Raw genomic sequence first — 15,202 nt, forward strand, 5'->3', positions numbered from 1 at the left:
CACAAATACGTGGGGCAAGCAGTTGGGAGGCTATGACTGACTTAATAGCGTGAGTCCCAGCTTGCCATGTTAATTGCAGGCCCAGGCTTGCTCACTCCTCAAATTCCTTTTTAAGTAAAAAATGTGAATTTTTATGCAAAATCTGTTCATCTAACTGACAACTATTTCCATTCAAAACAAATAAGCAAAACAGTGTGAGCCCAACAAAATATGTCTGCAGGCTGGGCAGGCCCATGAGCTGCCAGCTTACAAGCTCTGCTTTGAAGCAAGGCATCCTTGCAGGCCGTTTAATATGCTGAGAGCCTCCTGTCCCACTTCTTCTACTTAGCTTCTGTGTGATGGACTCTTGCTGGTCTCTGCAGTCAGAAGTCTCTGTCACAAACTCGCAGCAGAAAGCTGGGTTGCTTCTTTCCCAGGCCCTCTTATTGCTTTGCTCTGCACCAGTATCCATCACTCACTGTTTGTAAGCTAGATGGTCAGGTCTATCTTATAATAAAGCTTGTCTTCTGCTGACACCCCTGTGCTCTCAGTGATTTGAAGCTGAAGATGGGTTTGCCTTGAGGTCCCCTTGAAGCAGACAGGGATACAAGATTCCTTTTGAGTTGCTTCTGTTCTCCCTCTTTCTCTGAGGCAAAAGGAGAGGGGCAAGCTGGAAAATCCTGGTGCCTTAGTAATCCACCCCATTCCACACCAACATGTACTTACTAAATGACCATTTCTGGTATGTGCCAGGTGAGGGTAAGATGCCCTTGAAAGAGTGAGAAGAGGCAAGTTGGTTCAGGAATCTAGATGGCATAAGGCAGATGGAGGCAGGGTAGAGGCATTAACAAAATGCTACCAAACACAGATGACAGAAGATTCTGCCCAAAAGACTATGCGCTAAATCAGCAGATGTGAGTTTAACTTGAGCAGGTCAAGAGGGAAGAAACCACACTGCCACCATCAACATCACCATCGTGACCACCACCATCAGTAGCCCCTCTACCAACCACTATCGCTAATATCTCCTGCATCAGTCCTGCCACCGCCAGCAGCACCATCGCTGTCACCATCGCCACCTCCACCACTGCCACCACCAGAACCACAATCGCCTCCATCATGACCACCGCTGCCATCACCTATACCATCACTACTTTCACCATCATCAATCAATAGCCAATGTTATTAAGAGCGTACCATAAATCCCTTCAGGTGTTTTATCTCATTCAAGCCTCGCAATCTTATGACATGAATGCTATATGTATTCTCACTTAAAAGTGAGGAATTGAGGCTTAGAGAGATGAAGGGTCTTCCCAGAGTCGCACAGCTCATTAAGGTGGCTCTAGCATCAAAGCCAGCTGCCTGACTCCAGAGCCTTCCCTCTTAGCCGCTGCTGGCCATACCCTAATGCCTGATGGGAAGCAAGGCCTCTTAATGCTTGGAAAGTGCTTAAAGCACTGATGGCACATAGAGAGTGCTCAATAAATGCTGCACATTGCATATTATTTCAGAAGAACCTTAGTGGCTCTTGCCTAAGAAAGGATTTCTGCAGTCAAATACATTTAGGAAATGGTAGATTAAATAAAGTGAAGCAAGTTTTTGTTTGGTTGCAGAATTTTTCATAGCCTTTCAGGTGTGAATATACATTGGGAACCTCCAAGAAACAATACAGAAACCCTTTTCCTCCTGAGCATATTGCAAGCCTAGGGTTCCTTGAGAAACTCAACTGAGATAAAGGGTCAAAAGCATCAGAGTAATGGTTAAAGCTAAGCTGTTAGGTTAGATCAGGGTTTCTCAACCATGGCTCTACTGACATTTTGGCAAGATAGTTCTTTATTGTGAAGGCCTGTCCTGTGCCTTGTAGATAGTTAGCAGCATCTCTGACCTTTACCCTCGAGATACCAGTAGTATCCCCTCACAGTTGTGATGATCAAAAATGTCTCCAGACATTGTCACTTGTTCACTGGGAGGCAAAATCACACCTGATTGAGGACTACAGGGCTAAAAGAGAGAAGAAACAGAAATGCCTACACTCAAGGGTCTGGTGGATGACAGAGAGGCCACCTTAGAGCCAAGAGAAGCGCTGAAAAGAGCACAGTGACCTAGGAAAGATGGCATCAGGAGATTGTCTTGGTTTGCCAGAGCTGCTAGGACAAATACTACACAACAGGTTAGCTTAAACAACATGCATTTTTGAAGGCTTGAAGTCCAAAGTCAAGATGTCAGCAAGGCTTGGCTTTTTCCCAAAGTCAGGGGCTCTCTGGTGATAGCCATCCTCTGTCCCATGGCCATCCTCTTTGTTTTCTTCTCACTTCTAAGTATGGTCTTCTTTGACTGCATCCAAATTTCCTCTTTATAGGCCACCAGTCACATAGGTTAAGACCCACCCTGTTTCAACTTGGCCACACCTTAATTAATTATAACATCTTCAAAAGGTCTTATTCACTGATGGGATCATGCCCACAGAAACGTGGATTAAGAGTTGAACATGCCTTTTGAGGGGGACATGATTCAATACCCAACAGGTGCCAAAGGAGCAGTGGGTTTCAAGAAGAGAAGGCAGCCCCCAGGGGACTCAAAAGCCATGGAGAAGTTGAGGAGAAAGGAACCTGGAGAAACAAAGCCCTGGATTTCTCTCTGGCATCCTTCCGGGAAGCAGCTCCAGTTAGGTACCAGGCAACTTTCAGATACCAGGGCCTAGGAGGTAGCTCCTATTGACTAACCATTCATGGGGAAGACTCGGAGCAGCCAGGGTCAAGAGAAACTGTTGTTAGGATGGGAAAATCTGAACTGGTCCAGAGAAAGAAGGAGGCATGGTGGAGAGGGAGAGAGTCACAGAGGAAAGTTAAGTAGTAAAGTTCCAGAAGGGAGGTGGGCAGAAAAAGTATCAAGAATTTGCTCCTACATCAAATGAAGGATGGCTAGGCACACTTCTCTCACCAACAGGTTTGGTTGGGCTCATTTACAGATTTCTTTAAAAATCCTAATCAGTCACCCTTTTAAAGATTGGGATATTGCACATAAACTTCAGTATTTCTGCAATCTTTTGGGAAACCAGAACCTCTAACTAACCTGGACTGCATCCCTCATGACAAAATGTTTGTCATTTTGAAGAAGTGATTGGTCCCTATTAGACAGGGTTCATTGGCCCTGTCTAAGCTACTGCAGCCCCCACCCAGCCTTCTTCTCTCATTGACCTTACAAGCTTGGCCTCTGTATGGGTTGGAGTTTGAGATGGCCTTCTCTCCCAGGAGCCAAGCTTAGTGCTGGGTGCTGAGTCCAGACTCTCTGAAGTTCTGGTCTGATGGAGATCAGAGACATCACCTCCTCTGGATGTTCTTTCTGAGCTTCCATTTAACCAGTCATGTGCAACCAATCCAGGTCAAAGCACACAGCTGAAATTGCTCAAGTGGGCTTCCTCTGTGGATATATGGTCTAGAAATGTTTGAACCTACTTTCTTTCTCTGGTTAGTGTTCTGGAGGTCCCTTGCCCATAATTTGCATGTTAGGTCTGGAGTCCTACATTGTAAGGACAAGGTGTTGGCAATGAAGGACATCGGATTTAGATATCAGACATATCAGGGTTTGAATCTGAGCTCTGGCCCTAATTAGCTGTATGACTTTAGACAAATCCCTTAACCTCTCTGAAGTTTTCTCATTCTTAGAATGAGGATACCATCTATTCAGCCCAAGCTTCTTGTGAGGATATGAAATGATGTGTACAAAGTGCCTTAGGTGATACCAGACATGAAGTGTGGGCACTTATAGTATGGTAACCATGTAGAATTATCATTCCTATTGTTAGATGAGTTCTGGTCACAAGACAAAGTGGCACAGGCTGTTTATGAGTCAGGAAGGAGCAGAGAGGAGAAAAGGAGACATAAAATCTCCCCGGATCAGAAGCCTCGGAAATGATGACATTCAGATTCTAAGTCACCGACTGGCTGTCCGAGACGGGAAATCAAAGCAGCAGTTGCCTCGCCCCCTCCTCACCCAAGCTGAGTGCTCTTTTTTGAATGCATCACCCGGTGTTTAAGTGACAACTTATTAGGTCAGGTTTGCCTGCAACCCTGCAAGCCACGGTGAAGTCTGGAATTAAGATATAGCGTCCTGCACTGCCTAATTGGATTAGGAGGATCATAGGAAGGCAGTGTTGACTATGAAATGCGTAGGGGATTATTCAGTAATGACTATTTTCTGACATCCTTTCCCAGTCCTGTCAATCGGGAATAGTTTTAGATTAGGAGAGAATTCCCCTGGAAGGACCCATCTTTCTCATTTACAGTCGGGTCTCCCTAAAGACAGCCCATTGGCCATTGATGACAGCAATATCTATTGCCTATGACTCTAGTTTGATCCCCCGTCTGGGTTCCAGGTCCAAACATCCAACAGCCAAGTGGACATTTCTGCTGTAGGATCCAGCAGACATCTAATCCACCGTCCTTTGCCTCCAAATTCCCCTGGACTTTCTTTCTGGGTGAATAGCGCCAGCATCCTCCAAGTTGTCCACTCCAGAAACTCAGGAGTCTCTAGGTTACATCAACACCCCTAAATCTATGGGCTTACTCACAATCCTAACTCCTAAACATCTCTTGTGTATATCTTGCCCTCTGCAACCATCGTGCTGGCCCCCTTGGGCTTTTATCCTCTCTCTCGTATTATTGCGGTCTCTTCTCCATTCTTCTTCCTACCTCTGTTTCTGCCCCCTCTTTGATCTTTTGTCATTTATTTAAAAAAATGGTTTTCAGAGTGAGCTTTTAAAAAATGTCCTTCTGCTCATGTCACTCCCTTGATGAAAATCCTTCCATCACAAGATCAGTCAATTCATTGCAAGCTGGGGACGCTTCTGCTCTCCTGGGCCCAAGCAGACATTGCTAATCAATCACAGCACTGTTTCCTACTGAACCAGAATTTGAACTGAACTTTGCTGTGAATTCATTGGCATTAGTGGGAGAGTTGAGAATGATCTGACCTCTCAGAGTCCTTTCTCACTGGTCTTCTACCTGCCTGTCTCCTTTCTTGCTGACCCTTTTCCACCCCTGCCTCTCCTGTAGAATTTACATCCCGGCATTCCAGAGCTTGGGTGGGTAGGAAGGAATGACACTACAGGGCCTTCATCCATGCCCTGTGCCTGGAAAACTGACTTCACTCAAATGGCATCTTCTCTACAAAGCTCCCGGATTTCAGCTTCTGGATTTTTACCCCCCCTTAGCTCTCATTGCCCTCGAACCATGCCTCCATTTTAGCAACTGCACTCAAGCTGTTGGTTTGCTGTGCCTGACCGCCCGCTGGTTTTCTCTAGCTCCCACAGTGCGGGGCTGGGGGGCAGGGACAATGGTTTATTCATTTTTGCATCCCAGGCACCTCAGACCACTTAGCTGTTTATCAAGTGAGCAATTGACTAAATAGCATCCAACTATTACTGAACACTTACTTTTAGCCAGTCACTGGCCTAAACTCCACATGCATCATCGTATTTGATTCTCAGAACATGCTTGGTGGCCCTGTTTTTTACATGGGAGAAAACTGAGGCTCAGAGAAAGGAAGTCATTTGCTCAAGGCAAAGGAGTGGTGGACCTAAGTCTGTTTTGCAGAGGACATTTGGCATCTTTGTTAGAAAGACTGAGAGTGGGGGTTCTCCTGGCATCTGAAGGGTACAGATTAGGGGTGCTGCTGAACGTCCTCCAGGACCCAGGCCACACCCCCACAATAAAGAATGATATGGTCCACAGCATCAGTGATGCCAAGTGGGAACCTAGCCCCTTAACCCTGTTTTCCAATCATACCACCCTCAGAAATCAGTCACCCACCCCTATGTGTGTAGACTCCGTTCCCCCCCGAGCCTTTGCACATAACCGTAACTTCCCTGCAGTGTGTGCCATTGCTTGGTATCTCCATTGGTTTTGATTTCCCAAAACCCCAAGGTGCACAAATAAAGTCAGAAGTGGCCGCGCTCCCTTTGGTTAGATCATAGTCGGCTGTGAGGACACGGACACATACCCAGGTGTACATTTTTCTGAATCACTTGGGGCTTCATCAGTAAGGACATTAAACCAACCATGAGCATCCCCAGAGATAATAAGTCTCCATGCAACATGTACTAATTCAATGACCCCCCTCGTCAGTGCATCCCAGAGGGACCACTTTGGAGCCCACAACCCTTACGCAGATTTGCAGCCACTGAAACACATACATGCAGGTTTAGTGTTTTCCTTCTGCAGATGCTCTTAGGAACAAGGTAAATAAGTGCTTTAGATACATCCAGAGGACTCATGATTCAAATCTGCTTAAGCCACCTGAAGTCAACAGAGGGTTAACAGCACCCAATCCATTTTCATCAAAAAATTTGAACTTTGGTCCCAGCGTGCAACTTAGCTAAGATTCTACAATATTTATTATTCATGGGGCATTGTAACTTACCACAGTCTCTGAGTAATCTTTTTAAGCCTGCCAAAAGAACCGGTGTTAATTGCTTACACTGGAACATATTTGCTGTTGGAAATGTCACACCATAATTATATCCCATTTCACTGTCTGACAAGTAATAGACTAAAAGAAAATTGGGTTTCTTTTTTTTTCCTTCCTCATCTTCTTCTTGTGATGTGTAAAAGCATTTCCGGAACCCTTCAGGCAGGACGCAGGTGGCAAGTTTCTGGACTTGTCAAGAAGTTAGCCAAAAAACTTCCTAGGATGACTGACACTAAGGATGCAGAAGTGGGGGGTGGCTTTATGTGCAGCCACTCAGGGACCCTCCATGGGCTCTGCTGCTCGGGCCAGATTTGCTTGAGCCAAGTCAGAGTCCCCTGGTCCCTCTGAAGTAGATGCAGTCACGTGACTCTGTGCTGGCAAAAGGGTCACCTTCCTCATTTCTGGGAACATATTTCCAGGAAGCGTTCACGTGGCTGCATATCTGACAGGGATATGGGGCACAGGGGAAGGCGAGGTTAGTAATTTAGTTGTCATGGGCTGACAGGTTAGTCTTAGAATATGTTTCCTACAATTCAAGGCTTGCGAGAGAGATAGAGAGAGGCACTTAACAAATGTCAGCTCTTTCTTTTTCCTGGCACAGCTGCCTCACACTGATCCTGACACACTTGGGGGAGTGTCTGCAGGATGCCATCAGCACCTCGTTCCGCTCACCTTTGGTGTTCTCGTTTTGCCTTCCCAGGAGCTTTCCCCGGGTGTGAGCTGTGAAGAGCAGGCATCAGAATCGACAGGGGGGCTCAGAAAGCTGCGGGAAGAGTGGTCTCCAGGGGAGGACCCGAGAATCTGCATTTTATTAGTCTCCGCAGTGAATCTTTTTGAGAGCAAGGGTTTTGCGAGCAAGTCAACCCGGCACTTGACATTTGAGCCGGATGTTATGGGGAGGTGTCTTGTGTATTGCAGAATATTTAGCAGTTCTTCTCTCTCTACCCCCTAGATACCAGTAGCACACACTCCCTCATCTGTGAGAAGCAAAACTTCTCCAGACATTTCCAAATGTTCCATGGAGGGCAAAGATGTCCCCCTATTTGGGAAAACCACTGGATTCAGGGCATTTCTCCCTCCCATGTCCATGGAATAACCTGCAAATGCTCCCCATAAATCTGTGATCTGCTGTTTGTTACCCACTCGCATTGCATCTGGATGGGGTCATGTGACCAGGTCTCCCTGATAGGGCCAGGAGTAGAAATGATGGTTCACTTCCTGGCCAAGACGGTGAAGAGTGGGTATAAATTCTTCCCACGGCTCCTTCTCCGCTCTGGGTGACTCCAAGAGAAGACTCTGAAACCTTTTGTTGTGCTAAGCCATGGAGACTTAGGGATTATGTGTTACAGCAGCAGAACCCGATGTCACCCTGACTAATACAGGCTGACACACTCCAAGGCTTCCAGATGAGAAAAAAGTCATCTGCTTTTCCTTATCTGCCTTCTGAAGCACGTTTCTAGTAAATTTAAGGCAGAGTTGGGGTAGTGACTCTAAATTAGATTAGCCTCAATTCAGATCCCAGCTCTGCCACCTGCTGTGTGACCTTGAACATGTTACTTAACCTCTCTCAGTCCCAACTTTGTCCTTCTCTGTAAAATAAGGACAAAGATAGTACCTGCCGCACTGTTTATATGAGGATTCACTGAAAAATGCAAAGAAACTAAAGAAAAGAAAAAATGCAACAACCCAGAATTCCTGGTGCATAGTAAGTGGTCAATAAAATATTAGCTTTCATCAATATATTTCTGGCAGACTCAATGCATACCTTGTTTCTTGGGTCAGCAACTTTAGCAGAGCCCTCTTTTCTTTCCAATCGATCAGTTTCCTGTAACTTTATTGATCAAAGGTCGAGGTTCTGTTAAGGTTAAGAAGGCAGGTGGACAGGGGCAAGGACCCCCAACCGACATGGCAGGAAAATAGTGTGGACTGGGTGCAAGCAATGCAAATACCAGGTGAGGAGTGGTTATCTTCACCATGAAGCTGTGATGCTGGAAGATAAAGCAATGGAGTGTCAGTATCACCCCGTGATACAACTGTGACCTGAGAGCCTACTATGTGCTAGGATGCAGCAGTGAAAAGGAGAGCTGGTCTTTTCACGTGTCTTCATTCACTATTTAATATTTATTGCATAATATGATCCTTTTAAGAAAAAGAAACAGAGGCGTATTTCCTGCCCAGGTTGAGATTTTAGTCATCATCAGACAAGCGGATGATTGTATCTGGCCAGGCAGGCAGGCACTGGGAGAGCATTGAAAGTTAATGTGGACATTGGCCGAGCCCCTTGATTTCGTCCAGACTGCCTACCCCCACCGGGCCGCCCACCGCTCCTGTCAAACCCATTGTGCTGAGAATGCTTAGGTGACCTGGCTGGGGTGACAGCTCCCTGCGCTTTGGATTGTGCTTGTATTTTTTTTTTCTTTTTTTTAAGGGCGGTTTCAACAAATTCTACCCACTGATGCATTATTTAACCAAATGCCATTTCTCTGCTTTTCTCATTTAAGTATCATCTGTTAGGTTTACACATTGATACACCCATGAAATTAACATTACACGTGTTTCCTTTTGGAGCTGACTACATTTAATTTAATTTAAATTGTTCTCGCCTGGCGGTGGCCTTCGGGTCTTTCTTTTGGAAGGCGTCTGTTAACCCTATCCTGTCTGAAAAGCTTGGACTCCCCCTTTTCTCCTTGAGTTTTCTAGTCCACTGTCCAGCCTGTGTTTAGAATGAGCTACTTCTGCCAGTTTATTTATAAAGGTTCTTGTTTAGAAAAGCTTCTGAGCCATGGTTGAGAGGTCCCGTTCTTTTTAGTCTTCCAGGCTAATCAATGAGTGGGGACAGGTGACCTGGGACAAGAACCCCCAACCGGTGTGTTAGAGGCACAATTAATACAAACACTGTGGCCAGAGGAGGGTTATCCCCACCTGAAGCTCTAATAGTGAAAAACGTCCTAGCGTTAATCATTCCACATTCATGTCAAGACTCTCTAGGAGAGGAACGAGTCCCACTTGCCCAGTCCCTGAGCCCCCAGAGTGTGTAGCACAGTCGCAGGCATTTGATAACTATTTGTCAAATAGGTGGCATATCTGTCCTGCTCAGCGCTGTGTGCCCTAGTGGGAAGCACACTTGCAGGCATTTATAAGTATTGAATGAATGAGTGAATGAATGAATGGGTGATCATATGCTTGGCAGGTTTTTAAAAATGTTGCAGTGATCTTAGGCTGTGCTCGTGCAGGGTTTTCATCAGGGGAGGTGATGGCCTAAGCTGGTGACTTCTAGTCACTTTCAGAAAGGACGATGGCCAAAGGGAGTGGATGCTTTCTTAGTTTCCTGGAACTACAATAACAAAGAACCACAAACGGGGTGGCTTAAAACAACAGAAACGTATTGACTCACAGTCCTGAAGGCCAGAAGTCTGAAAGCATGCTGTGGCAGGGCCAGGCTCCCTCTGACACCTTTGGAAGGAGCATCCTTCCTTGCCTCTTCCTAGCATCTGGGGTCTCTCTGCAATTGTTGGAGTTTGCTTGTAGATACGTATCTCCATCTCTGCTTTCTCCACCTTTGCATGGCCTTCTCCTCATGTCTTTCTGTGTCCAGATTTCTTCTTATAGGAACATCACTCATGTTGGATGAGGGCTTCATCTAATCTAATCACATCTTCAAAGATGCTGTTTCCAAATAAGGTCCCAGGGGTTAGGGCATGAACACACAGTACCCTAAATGTGGTAGGACCAAACTTGAGTGAGTCAGGATGCACACTTGGCCCACACTTGGAGGGAGATAAAGGGGGGTGGAGTAATGGCATAATACAATGTTTGCAGATTTGAAAGCTTGACCCAGAGAAGAAGCAGCAGTGCTGTCTCTGAAGGCAGAACGAAGGAGCTGTGGGTGAGCCCTCCCGTAGGTATGTTTTGGTGGAAGGGGCTCGCAATCAGCCCTGTTCTCACGTGCAGTTGGCTGCTGCGTAAGCTACTGAGGTTCCTGCTTTGGAGGCATTCAGCAAGAGCTGGGTGGTCTTTAGTTATTTGGTTCATGTTTTTTGCCAATACATTACAGGAATTTTCAAAAATACAGGAAAGTGGGGGTGCAGGGATAGTTCAGCAGTAGAATTCTCGCCTGCCATGCGAGAGACCCATGTTCGATTCCCATGCACTTCCCCCAAACAAACAAACACGCAAGCAAAAGAAAGAAACAAACAAACAAACAAACAAAATTCAACAAATGGTGCTGCAATAACAGGAAATTCACACGGGAAAAGAAGGAAATGTGACCCCCACCATATAGCATGCAAAAAAAAAAAAAAAATTACCAAAAAGCACAAGAGGGTAAGTAAAAAAGCACACAGAAGGCCCCTCCCCGATTTTTTTCTTCTTTTTGAAATTCCTCAAAGTAAGATCTTTACGTCCTTGAGACCCTGACATGTGGAGTTTCTTCTGACAGCAATGACCCTCCTTTGCCTGGCTCTCTCTTCCTCATGCTTTAGGGCCTAACTCTGCTCTCACTTCATCAGAAAGTTCTAAAGACAAGTTCTAAGAGCCTGGTCTGTGTTAGAGCCCATCAGCCTCCGTCCCTCCCCTGCCAAGCGGTCAGTACTTCTCCTTCTCCACGCCTAATGTCTTTTTTTTTGACTGTGTAGTAAATATTTTATTAATGCTTACTTTTTTTAAAAATGTCAATAATAAGGGGGTATAAGGGTATAAGAGGTATGGATGTTTTGGTTTTTTGGGGAAATAATAAAAGTGTTCTAAAATTGATTATGGTGATGGATTCACATCTACGTGATGATATGATGCACCATTGATTATATACTTTGGATGGATTGTATGGTATGTGAGTATATCTCAATAAAACTGAAAAAAAAAAACCCGACTTTTATTGTAGTAACAAATATACCACTCAGAATTTCCCATTGTAGCTGCATTGACGTGTACAAGTCAGTGGTATTAATTGCGTTCACAGTATTGTGCTACTGTCACCCTCATCCATCACCTCATTCTTTTGCCACCTTGAATAGAGACTCTTCTGCTGTCAAGGTGTAATTTGCCCTTCATGTCCCCTCTTCACCCCTCCCTATCCTTGGTAGCTTATAGACTACTTACTTCCTCTAGGAGTTTATCATATAAGTGAGCACGTACCATAGCTGCCTTTTGTATCTGGCTTATTTCACTCAACAGTGTCTTCAAGGTTGACCCTTGTAGCATGCATCACAACTTCATTCCTTTTCATGGTGAATTTTATTCCATTGAGTGTATAGACCACATTTTGTTCATCCATTTATCTGCTGATGGACACTTGGGTTTGCTTCTGCCTCTTGGCTATTGTGAATAACGCTGCTGTGAACACTGGTGTACAAATGTCTGTTCAAGTCCCTGCTCTCAGTTATTTGGGGTATATACTAAGAAGTGAGATTCTGAGTTTGTCTGGTAATTCCGGTTTTGATTTTCTGAGAAACTTCCCAACTGATTTCCTCAGTGGCTGCCACATTCTGCAGTATGTATAAGATTCCTATGTATAAGGATGTATGATTCCTATTTCCCCACGTCCTCACCACCACTTGTAACTCTCCATTTTTTTTTTTTTAACATGGGCAGACTCTGGGAATCGAACCCGAGTCTCCAGCATGGCAGGTGAGAATCTGCCACTGAGCCACCTTTGACCACCCTTCATTTGTTTTTCAATAACAGCCATCCTAGTGGGTTTGAAGTGGCATCTCATGTGGTTTTGATTTGCATTTCCTTGATGGCTAATGATGCTGAGCATCTTTTCAAGTGCTTATTGACTATTTGCTTAGCTTCTTTAAGAAAAATGTCTATTCAAGTCCTTTGCCCATTTAAAAAATATATATTTTATTGACAAATCTCCACACATACAAAGTCCATACCTGGTGTGCAGTCAGTGGCTCACAGTATCATCACTGGGTTTGTATTCCTCACCAGGGTCATTTTTAGAACATTTGCATCATTCCAAAAAAAAAGAAATAAAAAGAAAAAACTCATACATCACATATCCCTTCCCCTTTCCTCTCATTGACCATTAATATTGCAGTCTGCCAATTTTTTTTTGCCCTTTACCCCCACTATTATTTATTTATTTATTTATCTTTTTATCCTTATTGTTTTTTCACTCATCTGTCCATACTCCTGGGAGTCATGTCCATGTAGCAGGGGAGGGCAGTGAATTTACCTGCCAACTTGGCTTAGAGAGTAAGGCCACATCTGAGCAACAAAAGAGGTTCTCTGGCATGACTCTTAGACACGATTATAAGTAAGCTTAGCCTATCTTTTGCAGGAATAAGTTTCATAGGGAGGAACCCCAAGACTGAGATCTCAGCCTATTGTGAGTGGTCCTCACTGCTTGTGAGACTGTTAGGAATTCTCCAAATGAGGAAGTTGAGTGTTTCCTCCTTTCTCCTCAGTTCCCCAAGGGAACCTTGCAAGTACTTCTTTATTCATTGACCAGATTACTCTGCGATATATTGGGGCATCGCACTAACCTGGACAAACCAACAAGACATCTCACACCCTATTCAAGATTCCATGTACTTATGGTGTTCAGTTAAACTTACTTACAAGATAAATTAGGTAATGAACTACCCCAAATATAAATTTTGCACCAAGTAAACATCTCTCCCTTGGGTTTCACAAAGAAGTTGAAGTTTTAAAATATGAACGATATTGTCCTTTGCCCTATATTCTGATCTACTTTAGTCCTATCCTGATCAGCTTTATTCATATCTCTAGTCAAAGTCAGATCCCCTTTTCAACTTTTTAAATAGTTCCTATGTGGGGTACTGCTGACTTTCATAGCTTCAGAGTTCTCTGAGTCTCAGGTGTCACATAAATACACGACGTTTCTGAGAATGACCAGATTGTATAGAAACAGCTCAGTACCTCAGAACTTAGAAATAATAGTTATGACCCCTGCATATATGTAACAATCTAGGACCATGTATAATAGGCCTCAACCTGATAACCTGCTCTCTCGACTTAAAAACAAAATGGAATGCTTTACGAGCTTGCCTGTCATTCTTGCAGAGGGGCCATGCCAATCTTGTCTGTATCATTCCAATTTTAGTATATGTGCCGCAAAAGCAAGCACCCTTTCTTTGGCCATTTTTAATTGGGTTATTCGTACTTTTGTGGTTGTGTTGTAGCAGTTCTTTATGTATTCTGGATATTAAACCTTTATCAGAAAATGTGGTTTGCATTTATTTTCTTCCATTCAGTAGGTTGTCCTTTTACTTGCAGGAAAAATAGGAAAACTTTCCTACAAAAGAAGAAAATCTCCTCTCCATCCCTCAAAGCCCGGCTAGAATGCCCCGCCTTCTGTGTGATTCTTCCTGTCCCCTCTCCCACTCTGCCTCTTTCACCCAGGCTGGACAAGTTCTCTTCTTCTTTTTCTGAATCCCCATGGTGCTTTGTTGGCCACATTCTCTCGTAGCGCCTCCTCTATTTTACTTCATTTTAGTAATTTGTGTCTATGCCCACCCCCACCTTGCCCAAAGTGCCTTCATGGAGGGACTGTAGCTTAATCATTTCTTAAAGCTCTGTGAAGCAACCTCCTCACTTCATCCCAAACAGTCTCACACATAGGAAGTGTTCAAAAAAAAAAAAATCCATTTCAACGGATGCTCAATATCCCACATAGTAAGTCACATCAACACAGCCTCATGACAACTCCCACACCAAAACAGTATTTTATTCTGTAAATTGACCCATTATTACACCCATGTTATGGTTGTATCATCTGTCAAGTGTACAAGGTGAAGAAAAAATTTTTAGTTAAATGGGGGGTTGCAGCGGGAAAATAGATTTCTTAAACTCCATATACAGGGTTTAAATTCAAAACTGCTGGGTCCCAAGTTCTTCTTTGAACTCTAGGGCTGCCACTATCATGTGCAGCACACTACAGCTATACTATTTGATTAGCTTATTAATTCTGCATAAATCGGATCAATCATTGTGTCAACCTGTAACAGACTGTGCACTTTAACTGAACATGGCTTACTTGCTTGATAGTGTCCTTTAATGTGCAAAAGTTTTGAATTTTGATTAAATCCCACTTACCTATTTTTTCTTTTGTTGCTTATGCTTTGGTGTTGTATCTAAGAAATCCCTGCCAAATCCCCAGGTTATGAAGGTTCCCCTTTATGTTTTCTTCTAGGAGTTCTATGATTTTGGCTCTTATGTTTAGGTCCTCGATCCATTTAAGAGTTAATTTTTGTGTATGGTGTGAGATAGAGATCCAATTTCATGCTTTTGTAAGTGAAGATCCAGTTTCCCTAGTAGCATTTGTTGAAAAGACCATTCTTTCCCCCAATTAATGACTTGCCATCCTTGTCAACACCCGTTGGCCCTCGATGTGTGGGTTTATTTCTGAGCTTTTAATTCTATCCCACTGACCTATATGTCTATCTTTATGCCAGTACCACACTGTTTTGATTACTATGGCTTTGTAGTAAGTTTGGAAATTGGGAGGTATGATATCTCCGACTTCATTCTTCCTCTGAAGGAACCATTTGACTATGCAGGGCCTCTTGCAACCCCGTGTGCACCCAACGCCTTTTGTAAAATGTACCTGCTCTCCCCACACCTACCGGTGGCCTGTGAGCTCTTTGAAGATACAGCCACCATCTGTTTTGTTCATTGTGCCTCTCTAGCACCTGGCACGGTAGCTGCCTCTGGAGTTGCTCAGTGAAAGAGAGGGAAGAAGGAAAGAAAAATAGCTGTATCCATTGAAATGGAAAGTAAAAAACAA

General features: G+C 44.1%; 1 protein-coding gene and 1 non-coding gene across 3 annotated transcripts in view; one reads left to right on the forward strand and one right to left on the reverse strand.

Annotated features, from left to right (window-relative positions):
* The window catches only part of XYLT1 (xylosyltransferase 1), a 316,574-nt gene that overhangs the window by 199,338 nt on the left and 102,034 nt on the right, over positions 1-15,202 (forward strand). The window lies entirely within an intron of this gene.
* Positions 13,437-13,543, reverse strand: LOC143667890 (U6 spliceosomal RNA). Its single transcript, XR_013168196.1, has one exon. It is a non-coding gene; the product is annotated as a U6 spliceosomal RNA (small nuclear RNA).

Source organism: Tamandua tetradactyla, chromosome 23 (genome assembly GCF_023851605.1).
Source record: "Tamandua tetradactyla isolate mTamTet1 chromosome 23, mTamTet1.pri, whole genome shotgun sequence".
In the NCBI taxonomy this organism is placed as follows: Eukaryota; Metazoa; Chordata; class Mammalia; order Pilosa; family Myrmecophagidae; genus Tamandua; species Tamandua tetradactyla.